Here is a 12,655-nt window from a genome sequence, read left to right on the forward strand (position 1 = left end):
ACTTACACCAATGGACAGATCATCCAAAATGAAAATAAATAAGGAAACAGAAGCTTTAAATGACACAATAGACCAGAGAGATTTAATTGATATTTATAGGACATTCCATCCAAAAACAGCAGATTACACGTTCTTCTCAAGTGCGCACAGAACATTCTCCAGGATAGATCACATCTTGGGTCACAAATCAAGCCTCAGTAAATTTAAGAAAATTGAAATCATATCAAGCATCTTTTCTGACCACAACGCTATGAGATTAGAAATGAATTACAGGGGAAAAAACGTAAAAAACACAAACACATGGAGGCTAAACAATACGTTACTAAATAACCAAGAGATTACTGAAGAAATCAAAGAGGAAATCAAAAAATACCTAGAGACAAATGACAATGAAAACACGACAACCCAAAACCTATGGGATGCTGCAAAAGCAGTTCTAAGAGGGAAGTTTATAGCTATACAAGCCTACCTAAAGAAACAAGAAAAATCTCAAGTAAACAATCTAACCTTACACCTAAAGAAACTAGAGAAAGAAGAACAAACAAAACCCAAAGTTAGCAGAAGGAAAGAAATCATAAAGATCAGAGCGGAAATAAATGAAATAGAAACAAAGAAAACAATAGCAAAGATCAATAAAACTAAAAGCTGGTTCTTTGAGAAGATAAACAAAATTGATAAGCCATTAGCCAGACTCATCAAGAAAAAGAGGGAGAGGACTCAAATCAATAAAATCAGAAATGAAAAAGGAGAAGTTACAACAGACACCGCAGAAATACAAAGCATCCTAAGAGACTACTACAAGCAACTTTATGCCAATAAAATGGACAACCTGGAAGAAATGGACAAATTCTTAGAAAGGTATAACCTTCCAAGACTGAACCAGGAAGAAGCAGAAAATATGAACAGACCAATCACAAGTAATGAAATTGAAACTGTGATTAAAAATCTTCCAACAAACAAAAGTCCAGGACCAGATGGCTTCACAGGTGAATTCTATCAAACATTTAGAGAAGAGCTAACACCTATCCTTCTCAAACTCTTCCAAAAAATTGCAGAGGAAGGAACACTCCCAAACTCATTCTATGAGGCCACCATCACCCTGATACCAAAACCAGACAAAGACACTACAAAAAAAGAAAATTACAGACCAATATCACTGATGAATATAGATGCAAAAATCCTCAACAAAATACTAGCAAACAGAATCCAACAACACATTAAAAGGATCATACACCACGATCAAGTGGGATTTATCCCAGGGATGCAAGGATTCTTCAATATACGCAAATCAATCAATGTGATACACCATATTAACACATTGAAGAAGAAAAACCATATGATCATCTCAATAGATGCAGAAAAAGCTTTTGACAAAATTCAACACCCATTTATGATAAAAACTCTCCAGAAAGTGGGCATAGAGGGAACCTACCTCAACATAATAAAGGCCATATATGACAAACCCACAGCAAACATCATTCTCAACGGTGAAAAACTGAAAGCATTTCCTCTAAGATCAGGAACGAGACAAGGATGTCCACTCTCACCACTATTATTCAACATAGTTCTGGAAGTCCTAGCCACGGCAATCAGAGAAGAAAAAGAAATAAAAGGAATACAAATTGGAAAAGAAGAAGTAAAACTGTCACTGTTTGCAGATGACATGATACTATACATAGAGAATCCTAAAACTGCCACCAGAAAACTGCTAGAGCTAATTAATGAATATGGTAAAGTTGCAGGATACAAAATTAATGCACAGAAATATCTTGCATTCCTATACACTAATGATGAAAAATCTGAAAGAGAAATTATGGAAACACTCCCATTTACCATTGCAACAAAAGGAATAAAATACCTAGGAATAAACCTACCTAGGGAGATAAAAGACCTGTATGCAGAAAACTATAAGACACTGATGAAAGAAATTCAAGATGATACCAACAGATGGAGAGATATACCATGTTCTTGGATTGGAAGAATCAACATTGTGAAAATGACTATACTACCCAAAGCAATCTACAGATTCAATGCAATCCCTATCAAATTACCAATGGCATTTTTTACGGAGCTAGAAAAAATCATTTTAAAATTTGTATGGAGACACAAAAGACCCCGAATAGCCAAAGCAGTCTTGAGGGAAAAAAACGGAGCTGGAGGAATCAGACTCCCTGACTTCAGACTATACTACAAAGCTACAGTAATCAAGACAATATGGTACTGGCACAAAAACAGAAACATAGATCAATGGAACAAGATAGAAAGCCCAGAGATAAACCCACGCACCTATGGGCAACTAATCTATGACAAAGGAGGCAAAGATATACGATGGAGAAAAGACAGTCTCTTCAATAAGTGGTGCTGGGAAAACTGGACAGCTACATGTAAAAGAATGAAATTAGAATACTCCCTAACACCATACACAAAAATAAACTCAAAATGGATTACAGACCTAAATGTAAGACTGGACACTATAAAACTATTAGAGGAAAACATAGGAAGAACACTCTTTGACATAAATCACAGCAAGATCTTTTTTGATCCACCTCCTAGAGTAGTGGAAATAAGAACAAAAATAAACAAATGGGACCTAATGAAACTTCAAAGCTTTTGCACCGCAAAGGAAACCATAAACAAGACGAAAAGACAACCCTCAGAATGGGAGAAAATATTTGCAAACGAATCAACGGACAAAGGATTAATCTCCAAAATATATAAACAGCTCATTCAGCTCAATATTAAAGAAACAAACACCCCAATCCAAAAATGGGCAGAAGACCTAAATAGACATTTCTCCAAAGAAGACATACAGATGGCCACAAAGCACATGAAAAGATGCTCAACATCACTAATTATTAGAGAAATGCAAATCAAAACTACAATGAGGTATCACCTCACACCAGTTAGAATGGGCATCATCAGAAAATCTACAAACAACAAATGCTGGAGAGGGTGTGGAGAAAAGGGAACCCTCTTGCACTGTTGGTGGGAATGTAAATTGATACAGCCACTATGGAGAACAATATGGAGGTTCCTTAAAAAACTAAAAATAGAATTACCATATGACCCAGCAATCCCACTACTGGGCATATACCCAGAGAAAACCGTAATTCAAAAAGACACATGCACCCGAATGTTCATTGCAGCACTATTTACAATAGCCAGGTCATGGAAGCAACCTAAATGCCCATCAACAGACGAATGGATAAAGAAGTTGTGGTACATATATACAATGGAATATTACTCAGCCATAAAAAGGAACGAAATTGAGTCATTTGTTGAGACGTGGATGGATCTAGAGACTGTCATACAGAGTGAAGTAAGTCAGAAAGAGAAAAACAAATATCGTATATTAACGCATGTATGTGGAACCTAGAAAAATGGTACAGATGAGCCGGTTTGCAGGGCAGAAGTTGAGACACAGATGTAGAGAACAGACATATGGACACCGAGGGGGGAAAACAGCGGTGGGGTGGGGATAGTGGTGTGCTGAATTGGGCGATTGGGATTGACATGTATACACTGATGTGTATAAAATTGATGACTAATAAGAACCTGCAGTATAAACAAACAAACAAAACAACTAATACTAAACTTTCATTGGGTTATTTGTATGGAAATATGTTAATATAAATGTTTCAGACATTACATGAAATTTCTAAAAATCTTATATGTTCTGGTATAATGTTATAAGTCATAATCCTAGTTATTACTTTAAAATGTATATCTCAGAAATAACTAATTTTCTTGTCAACTGCATTATTATGAACTTTCATCAAATCTTTAACCGTGGTCATTTTTAAGTCTTTTGTCATTTACAGACAGTTCTGGGTGTACTCTGATGCTTTTGTAAATATGTTCCTATAAAAGGATTTCATCTTCAGGAAATTCATGGAAAAGACTCTGTCAAGTACAGGTTTCTGGTACATGACTGTACTGCTGAACTGAATGAATAAGCATTTTCAGAACTCTAATGAAAAACTGATGAGCTCATAAAAGTGCTAACAAAAGATCAAGATAAAAAAAAAATTAATTACATGGGACTGAGTGAACTGATGAGGATGAGTATAATTTTTGTGACTTTCTGGTTGAATTTAAAAAAAAGAAAAAAATCCCACAAGGACTCAGAGGCCAAGAATATACAAATCAATTTTCACTGCAAAGTAAAGGAGCTGTTACAGTGGAGGATTACTGGACTGAATGTCAATATTATGACATAGTATGAGTGTGTTTCATGTTTGGTAATTGCAATCATTGTTGCTTTTGTTGTGGTCATCCATGTACAATGCTTGGTGTCAGTCTATTTATCTCTTGTAAAAATAAAATACAGTGTGTGTGGGGAAAAAAAAAAAAAGAAAATAAGGTCTGAAAATACTTGAAAAACTTCCAATTCATTAGTGTAAGTGTAAGGAAGAAGAGACATAGCTATGAAAGTATCATTGCAAGATGAACTGCCTCAATCCTAGATGGGAGAAGGAGAGAGAGAGAGCAGGGCAGGGAGGAAGAAAAAGAAAGAGACAGAAAGAAAATCATCCATGAGCTAAATTTAAGCTACCTCTAGAGTAAGTACCATTTGATCCAGCTTTTGCAAACTATGAGAGGCTGAATATGAGCTCAGTTCCCTTTCTTTGTTACTTGGCAAAGACCACCAGTTGACAGTAGCTATCTTGGCTCCTGTAAAGCAATGTATACCTATGCTCTCAGACTCTTAGTTTCCCTCTGAACTGCATAATGCTCTTAGTATAATAAGTCACTGTTGTCCTTGGAATGATGTAACAAGTATGGTGCAAAATCTCCCACATCTAACAAAGATGGGACTAGAGAACCAGTACCAAATGTCTTACAGTTTGAAAAGATTGCAAACCATCAGTCCTATTTATATATTAGTATTTATAGTTCCACATATTTTAATTTGATTAAAGTTTTTTTATGTTCAGATTTATATGTTTCTTCTCTATATGATAGTAAATATAAATTTTTCTATGTCTTGATTATTTTTGGAATACTTTTCTTTGCTGGTGGCATAGCAGAATACAAGACTTGGGCCCTTCTCTCCTGTCTCAATAGCCTTGCCTTCCCATCAAGTCACAGAGGCCATATCGCACTGCGGGAAAGAGTAGTTGTGGCCTAAAGAGTTCTACTTCTGCTTAGTCTCTAATTTTTATTTCCATTTAACATGTTCCCAATTTTGTTGCTATTATAAATTAGGAGGTGATACCTTCGTCTTCATGCAAATATCTCATTATCTGGGGGGATAAATTTATAGATGTGAATTTATTGGGTAAAAAATATATATTTTAAGACTTGATAAATATTTTCAAAATTATAAAAACTATTTTTTCACCCATTATCTTTTCACAGCATATGCAATTATGATACCTGTTAGTATTTCTCGCTTTTTCTATACTAATCTATTTTTTAGTTAAAAATTGGCAAGCATTGCAGTTATGGTTTCATTTGTTTAGTAAGATTTGACATATATGCATAAACTTATTTGACATTGTCTTCTGCACTCTCTTATTTTGCAAGGGTTTCATATTCATGTAGTGTCTTTTTAAAAACACTTTGTGGATGTAGAATATTAACTGTTACTATGGCATGCATTTAAAGATTCTGCTTCAGTTTGCTATTTACTTTAAAATTTTATGGCATTATTTAAGAATACTTATGTAGTCAACCTCTAACTCCTGTTATGAGATATAGAACTCTTTCTCATGTCAACGTAATGTCCATCTTGATTTTTTAATTTGTTTCCTTTTCTCTCAAACTATTTAGTTCTTCTGGAACTGACTTTGCTTTTCTATTTGTGCTTAATAAGTTTTCCCATTATTATTTATTTCATAGGCTATCCTTGTTGCATTAATTCAAATTGTGAATTTTCTTATAATAAATTTCTACAGATGTGTTTGGATTTCTTATATTTTTATTCCATAGTACCTGTTATTTTGCTTATATCACTAATATAAGCTAAATTCTAAGTTCAAGTATTGCAAACTCCCTTAATTACTCAAATAATTCACTTTTATATTAGTCTGTTACTAACTTAAAAATGCATGTATGTGTATGTATGTACATATATAATATTTTTATATTTTATATTTATATATTACATATACACAAATTTAGAATGACTATATCATTCAAAAAACATATATTGTAATTTAAATTGCATTAAAACTTCAAAATAATTTGTAAGTATTGTTATTTTTATCAAATTAAGTCTTATCCACAAGGAATTACTGTTGTTTCTTCAAGTATAGATATCTTTACTTTTCATTTCTTAGTAAAACTTTGAATTCCACCCCCTCCTTACATATAGTTATTATTTTTTACCTTATTTGCTTTATAGTATATGCACATCAACTCAGGTGATGCAGAGAGGACCACTCCTTGAGGAAAATATGTATTAAGCCTTAAATCCTTGCAAGTATAACAACCAAACCAACAAAACAGAAGGACAAAATCATGGACTTTGCTTCTCTCCTTACAGAAACTTCTGAGATTATAATGCATGAGTTAGTAGTCCTTTTGTCAAAGACAATCTAGTCAATAAGGAAGTTAAACCTATACAGGACTTAAGGATCAACTGAAGTAACAACTTAAAAGGAGAAAATAAGTCTACAAAATCTGAGACTAGGCTTTTATTTTTTTAAATCATCTTTGATGTCATTTATGTCTTCAAATGCTTTTTGTGCCTGCCCCTAAGTTTCTTATTTGAGTAAATTATTTGAGCCAATTTATACATATGAAATCAAAGTAAGTAGTGCAAGCATTAATTTAACTAAAATAAGTACCTAAATAAATGAGAAAAGTAAAAAAATATGTCAAATATACCAAGAATTGATTATTAAACAAGCATGTGCTATGATTTCACTATATGTATTATATAAATGTTTTTGCAAAATTTCAGATGTGGTATGATTTTTTCAACTTTGATAAAATTAAATTGCTTTACATTTCGGATCTTGACAAGCATGCTCAAAGGGTAAAGTACTTTTAGGAAATCTAACTCAAGTTCAACTGTTTAATACATCAGGAGGATAACTGCTGTATCTCATTTTAGGAATTGTCCATGTAAACATCACATCTAAAAACTATAAGAGCCCATACAGTAACTCAACATATATGATTTTAGTGAATGGTTTTGGTATTAAATGTGACACACTTTGAAAAATAGATTTTATTTCTAGTACTGAATATTTATACCTCCTTCTTACAATTGCAAACTACTTTTGAGAATTGTGCCCACTAATTTTCACAGAAGCCAATGAATTAGACTTCCATTTAGAATTCAGGCTTTTAGAGAAGAAAAGTAACATGAAAATGTTTAATTGTGTGAAAAAAGTCTTAAATAATGAAAGAAATCATTTTATAGTTCTATTTACTCTTCTTTCTTTATCTCACTTTTTTTCTTTAGATTTTTGTATCTCTACATTTGCTCACACTAAATTACACTTAATCTGCTTAGAGAGGGACATTTGTAAATCCTCATTTTTTTTTCTTCTCCAAATACTACTGTTTATCCCACAAATCACTAAATGTTACATTTCATTGTTATATAGTGAAGAGAGCAAGATATTATGATGCAATTGTAGTTGAAAATAGCTTTCTAAGAAAAGACAGTTATAACCCTTATTTTATTTTTTCTCAGACATATCTCTTGTTTATTTTTTATTTTTTATTAATTGATAATATCATCTTTCAGTTTGGTCATTCATAAAATTAACTTACAATACCAGCTTTGTGGGTATCCATGTGTGCGTGAGTGTGTGTATATTTTCTGCCCAAAGTGAAATAAGAAACCATTGTACTAAAACAGAGAGAAAACATGAAGACCTCTCAATCTGACAAATGTTATAAGTACTTTCCTTCAGTTTAGCACCACGATTAAGGTGATCATTTTCATCAGAGTCAGACTCTGGTTAAAAGAATCATGTGTACCACTTAAATCTCCTATATAATTACAACAAACAAACAAAAATAACTAAAAATTCATGTAAGGATAACTAATATCCGATTCTTCCTTTAGTGTTTCAATTTCTATAAAATTATCAAGTACCAAATTCATTAAATTGTTTATGCTCCTTATGCTTTGTTCACCATTGAATGTTAGCTCTATTCAGACTCTTGAAAACGTTCTAATTATATATCAAGGAGGCAGTTGACCATGGAGATTCTCAAAAGCATTTGACATTTGTGGTGTTCTGGTGACATCAATTAATTTATAATATTGCTGTTGCAAACAACTTTTCCTCTCTGGAGCCATAGAGCACCCATCAGTTTTTATTGTGGTACATTTATCCAATATGCTCTTTCAACAGAGTGGAGTGTAATTAACACATTTGTAATTTTAAAATGTTTTATTGAAAAAGCAAGTAAGTGTTGCTCTGCTATTTTTATAAAATTTATGGTTATCTATGCTAAGTTTTCTAAGTGTCTGCATTTGATTACAAGACAAAACAAAAAAACTGAAAAATTTTGCAAGGTGGAGTAAGAAAAAGTGAAAATCAATGAGTGATATAAAAGATAAATTGGTAGGGATAATTTTTATAAACTCTTAACAATGCTTTAAGGAAAGTGGGTATGAGTGACTTGCTATGGTACTGAATGAATTTTTACTATAGGTGCCTTCTTTTCCTTACATTTTCTTCATAAACTGTTCAGATTATTTTATAAAAGATAAAAACACATTTCTATAAAGAAATTTGTTCTGTTTCTTTTTTTATTTTGTTTTTATCACTATTGTTTTGCCAATTTGTTAAGAATGAAAATATTTAAATCCATAGGAAGATATGTACTGAGAGAAATTTTATTTTCAGATAAATTAAATTAGCTACCCTAGCTTCTGATAAACTACATAACTAAATAAAGTAGAATATAATAAGGCTAAAAAGAACAAGAAGAACAACAAAAAAACCTGTTGACAAAATAGGATGAGATTTATTCTCCTTAAGTCTGTATACTTGAATAGTCATCATATTTATTATGCTATTTGTGAAATCTATTTTTAGTGATGTCTAGGCAAAGAACACATCAATAAACAAAATAAAGAAAAAATTAGTTTCCACTGTGATTTTACTTTCACTGGATAATTACTAAGATATTCTGCCAACTTTGTTGTAAAATGGAGACGCTGTTTCTTCTTGGCTCTAGCACTCCTGGGAAGCTTTGTCCTATAGCTGTACCCATCTGTGCAAACAACTAAATCTTTCTGATTAACGTGTTGCTACATTTTTAAGATTGGGCAATGTGTATTTAGTTCTTGCTCTTGGAAGTTGTTGGAAAGCAGCACGTTTATAGAAGAAAATTATAGTTTACTTTCTCAGAACTTTGTTTTTCTCCCAAAAGAACAGACCCTTTCATCAGAAAGAGGAATTTTATCTAGTTATTACATGAAAAACAACCATTACTGTTGATGGGATCATGTGTGTGTTGACTATACTTTTGCAATGAATATTCACTATAGAGGTATACATTAAAAACATACAAGTGATTTCTTCCATCAGATACATTACTTAAGATGGATTGTGTTTAAACTTTACAGGAGTAGAGATTCCATATATCTCCCATAATCTTTTCTGGTTTCAGTTCTATCCTGTATTATTTTTTTCCTAAATAATTTATTGTTTCAATTTTTTCCTAAAATCCATTGTACCATTAGTTTTACTTTGTCCTGGTCTACAAGCTGCAGAATACACAACACATATGCCCTAGTCTAGCTTCAAGGAACTTATTCCACTAGAAGAAACAATATAATTATAAATTGGAATTGATTAAATATTTCCTTTTTTTTACCTTTCAATTAATTATAAATCAACAAGAATTTATTAAGCCCAAAGGAATACCAGAAACTTGGCTAGTTGCCAAGAATTAAAGACATAAGATATTTTCCTCCCTGAAAGCAAAAATTCTTCTTTGCTAAGTTTTAAAACCATACATTTTTATTGTCTTCTACAAAGGTAAAAAAATAATTTCCAGCATTTATATATACTTAAAAATAGTTTTATATTTTAGCATTCTCTTCCTCAGGGATAAAAATGAGTGTACATAAAATAATATAAAAGTAAAATAAACACAGTGACTTTTATTAGCACATTTCTGTTCCTTTAATTACTTATTGTTTTCTCTATCCTGATGAGTGCCATACATTTCTTTTCTGAATGTGAAGGTGAAATTTGGATGTAAGACTGTATTAATAACATAACCACATTTACATTACATAGTTACACATGTGTTTTTATTAGCATCTAAGATACTAATTTGTATCATATAATGCTTCATAAGAAAGACAATTGTGAACATACATACCGGGAAGCTCTGTGACGGCAGTAACCAATCTGCTTTCTTAACTCTCCAGACACCCATTGCGACATTTGGCCTTCTTAATTTTCCTGAACCCCATTAAATCAATAGCCCTTCATAATCTCCGGACAGACCTTAAAACAATCAGCCCCCTTAAATCACGTGATTGCGTTTGAGTCAATCCATCCCCTTAAATCATGGGGCTACCAGTGATTCAATCAGGCCCCTTGTATCACATGTCTCCCATTGATTCAATCAGCTCTCCTAAATACCGTTAACCCGTTTAAATCAATCGGTCTTTGTAAACCTCCTGATCTTCATTAAACCAACCAAACATCTTAGGTTTCCTGATCCCCATTAAATCAATCTGCCTTCTTAAGTCTCATGACACCCATTAAAAAGGATGATTGATTTGATTAGGGTCACCTTATTTAAGAAGGTAGATTGAATTAATGGGTGTGCTGTCCCCCTTTGGGGGGTGGCCAGATGACCCAAATTAAGGTAAACAATTCAAAAATAAATTTCTAAAACTTGTTCAATTTTGACATTACATTAATCAATTAAAAGTACTTTAGAAATTATATTTACATAATTTGTTGTATTGAGAAATTAAGAAATTCAAATTCCACTGCTTATAATATGCCATTACAAAAAAGAAATAAGTTGCATTCATATATGTGTGTATATAAATGTATGTGTATATATATGTATAATCAAATTTTTTCACAAGCTTTTTCTTTAACTCAGGTTTATGAGGTATAATTTACATACAATAAACCTTATCCTTTTTCGTGTATATTTCTTGTTTTTGATAAAGGCATCCAGCGTGTAAGCACTGCCACAGTCAAGATATAAAAGTTCCATTGTCCCATAAAATTTACTTATGCCTTTGCTAGTCAATTGCCCCAACCTACTCCACTATAGCTAGCTCCTGAGAAACACTGATCTGTTTATGCTTTTGTGTTTTACAAGCTTCTCTTTCCTACTGTTTTTATTATAAAATTTTGAGTTATGTAACAGTATTCCAAATTAAATGAAAGTACAGAAATGCTCTTTAAAAATATAAAATCAATATTTGCTTCAGATGCTTGTTTTATTCTCATAATGTGTGAGTGTATGTGTGTGTTCTTTTGGCCAATTTGAGAAGTAAGTTGAGAAGTACCTAGAAATAACATTTTATCAATTTGCTCTGTAATTTACTATCAAAAGTTGGAAAATTCTTTTTTCTCTTTCAAAGATTAGAGATTTTCCTTTTCATATCAACCACTTAAATATTGTTTGCTCATAAAATTATTTTATTTAATTAAATAATTTAAATTTCAGTAATTAGTAATTATTTATAAACCCAAGATATGGAAGCAACCTAATTGTCCATCAACAGATGAATTGATAAAGAAGATGTGGTATAATTATACAATGGAATACTACTCAGTCACACAAAAGAATAAATTTTTGCCATTTGGAACAACATAGATGTACTTGGAGGGTATTATGCTTAGTGAAGTGAGAGAGAAAAGGACAGATACTGTATGTTTTTTCTTATATGTGGAATCTGAAAAATAAAACAAGTGAGTAAATCCAACAAAACAGAAACAAACTCACAGATATAGGGCACAAACTAGTGTGTACCAGTGGGGAGAGGGGCAAAACACTGTAAAGGTTTAAGAGGAACAAACTACTACATATAAAATAAATAATAAACAAGGATATAATTTATAGCATAAGGAATATAGCCAATCTTTTATAATAACTTAGGTGGAGTATAATCTATGAAAATATTGAAGCACTATGTTGTATAGCTGAAACTAATATAATATTGTAAGTTAACTATACTTTAATTATAAAAGAATTTTGTTTCTTATTTCATTGTAGTCTTAGTATGTTATTTTGGAATTCTCTAAGAATTTTCCTAATTTCCTTTTATTTTATAATCTTAATCATAATTCTTTTTCTAAGTATTATATTTGATAAAGTTACTACTTTCCTGTTTTTTTTCCTGAAAAATAACTTTCATACTTTAAATTGCATTGGCAATTTCTTTCAATATCAATTAAATTGAAATCTGGAATTATGCTGTTCAGATCATAGAAAATCAAATGCTTTCCAAATCTTATGTTTATAAAGTTGAAATTCTTCAATTTAAAACTGAGGTCCAGAGAGGATGTTATTCTTGAATGGTATAGATATAATTAACAAAGCATGTATGGTATATTCATACTTTACACTCCTACATACATGAACATAGATGGGAGAGGAAAGTAGAGCTTATGTTAGGACACCTATGATCCAACACTTGCTTTGCTACTAATTGTATGAATTTTTATGTCACTTAAACTTTCTATACCGTATGTAA

The sequence above is a fragment of the Eubalaena glacialis genome, chromosome 5, assembly GCF_028564815.1.
Source record: "Eubalaena glacialis isolate mEubGla1 chromosome 5, mEubGla1.1.hap2.+ XY, whole genome shotgun sequence".
In the NCBI taxonomy this organism is placed as follows: Eukaryota; Metazoa; Chordata; class Mammalia; order Artiodactyla; family Balaenidae; genus Eubalaena; species Eubalaena glacialis.